This window comes from Hylobates moloch, unplaced genomic scaffold (genome assembly GCF_009828535.3).
Source record: "Hylobates moloch isolate HMO894 unplaced genomic scaffold, HMol_V3 SCAFFOLD_16, whole genome shotgun sequence".
Taxonomy (NCBI): Eukaryota; Metazoa; Chordata; class Mammalia; order Primates; family Hylobatidae; genus Hylobates; species Hylobates moloch.
Genome location: NW_026652291.1, coordinates 32447799 through 32450083, shown reverse-complemented (window position 1 = coordinate 32450083; position 2285 = coordinate 32447799). Strand labels below are relative to the sequence as shown.

At 43.2% G+C, this 2285-nt stretch overlaps 1 non-coding gene across 1 annotated transcript; it reads right to left on the bottom strand.

The window, feature by feature from the left end:
- Nucleotides 1–362: 362 nt before the first annotated feature.
- On the bottom strand, nucleotides 363–466 carry LOC116456487 (small nucleolar RNA U13). The gene has a single exon (XR_004244710.1). It is a non-coding gene; the product is annotated as a small nucleolar RNA U13 (small nucleolar RNA).
- Nucleotides 467–2285: the final 1819 nt, after the last annotated feature.

Below are 2285 nucleotides of genomic sequence, written 5' to 3'. Positions count from 1 at the left end.
CTTAAACTATATCAATACTCTATATTACATTATAAACCATTTCCAAAAAACTTTTGGTAAAGTGCTTGCTGTTTAAGCAGACAACTGAGCCCAACCAATGAGAAAGGATTCATCATAACAATAAGAGTCACACTGAATACTGCTTCCCAAGTGCAGGCACTGTTCTAAATCGCTTTATCCGAACGAGCCTGTGTAAGCCTCTCAACAGCTCCTTAGACATATTCTCAGGATCCTCATTTTACTGGCAGGAAATAAAAGGATGACTGTAGAAGCAAACTTAGAGTAACTAGCAGCCTCCACTTAAAACTAGGTCAACAAGTTTGCCAATCTCTAAACTCCAGTCCAAATAACTTTTTTTTTCACGTCAGACGAGTGATATGCCAACATCATAACAAGGTTTGAGGGAGGCACAGCTCACACATGCGCGCGAAAACCCAATCATCACGCTTATGAACTACAAAAGGATTCAAATAGCTCTTCTTTCAAGTTCAAAACACAAAAATGAATTTTACTCTCAAATCTAAAATTTGCAACACCAGGTTTGTCATATCACACAAAGCTATTTTCATTAGCTATCTGAAAAGCAGGGAAGAAACCTTTTTCTCAGTCGAATAAAACCACACACACCTTTGAAGCAGCAGACAACCATCAGTGCCCCTACTATTGGAGAAGCCTCTACTGCTTTTATTTGATTTTTTTTTTTTTTTGAGACAGAGGGTCTCACTCTGTCACCCAGGCTGCAGGCTCATTCTCCCAGGCCCAAGTGATCCGCCCACTTCAGTCTCCCATGTAGCTGGGATGCACCACCACACCTGTCTAATTTTGTTCATTTTTTTTGTAGAGACAAAATCTCACTATGTTGCCCAGGCTGGTCTCAAACTCCTGGACTCAAGGGATCCTCCCACCTCAGCCTCCCAACTTGCTGGTATTACAGGTGTGAGCCACCCCTCCCAGCTCCTCCTTTTCCTTTATACTGTTCTTTTTTCCTCTCTTGGCATTCCCGCCACCTTGACATTTCCCTCTGGGGAAGGTGGGGAATTTCAAAACCAGTTTACCATGGTGCATACACTGCAAGGAAAAAAACAAATACCAAAATATCAAACTTCTACTAAAAGTTTTTAAAAGTTTACCTAAGGCCAAGCACGATGGCTCACGCCTGTAATCCCAGCACTTTGGGAGGCCGAGGTGGGCGGGTCACTTGAGGTCAGGTGTTCGAGACCAACCTGGCCAACATGATGAAAACCGATCTGTACTAAAAATACAAAAATTAGCCTGGCATGGTGGCTCATGCTTGTAACCCCAGCTACTAGGGAGGCTGAGGCAGGAGAATTGCTTGAGCCTGGGAGGCAGAGGCTGCAGTGAGCCGAGATCGCACCACTGCACTCCAGCCTGGGTGATAGGGCAAGACTCTGTCTCAAAACACAAACAAACAAAAAAAGTAAGTTTACCCAAAGCAGCAAATGATTCTGCTGACACAGTAAAGCCATCAAACAGATGGGCAGTGGCAAATATATGAGTGACTTTAAACCTTTTCCCAACTGCCGCATAATCCGCAATGGAGGTAGTACTTCAGAGCAATAGGTGTTCCCTTCGTTCATTCTTTTTCATCCCTTTCTCCAGTTGAGCCCCCTCAAGCCAATGATAAATAAGAATGTATACATTACTGAGGCCTATTGGTATTAGGAGTTTGAGGTTTATTTGGTTTTTGTTTTTATTTTATTCTCAATGTGAAAATAATTTCATCTATTTCCTGGACATAAAAACAATGCACATCTATTATGAAGAATTGGAACAATACGGCCGGGCACGGTGGCTCACGCCTGGAATTGCAGCACTTTGGGAGGCTGAGGTGGGCGTATCGCCTGAGGTCAGGAGTTCAAGACCAGCCTGGCCAACATGGCAAAACCCCATCTCTACTAAAAATATAAAAAATTAGCCAGGTGTGGTGCCATGTGCCTGTAATCCCAGCTACTTGGGAGGCTGAGGCACGAGAATATTTGAACCCAGGAGGAGGAGCTTGTGGTGAGCCAAAACAGCGCCACTGCACTCCAGCCTGGGTGACAGACTGAGACTGTCTCAAAAACAAAAACAAAAAATTGGAACAATACATAAAGATACAATCATGAAAATGAAAGTCTCTTAAAATCTCACCATCCTAACCAGTAAAAATGAGGTAGACTTCTTGCAGTGCATTTCTGTACACACACATGCACACACACGCCACAGGTTTCCATGGATAGGATCATATCATACTTGCTGTTTTTATTAGGAACAACTGTTCTCTT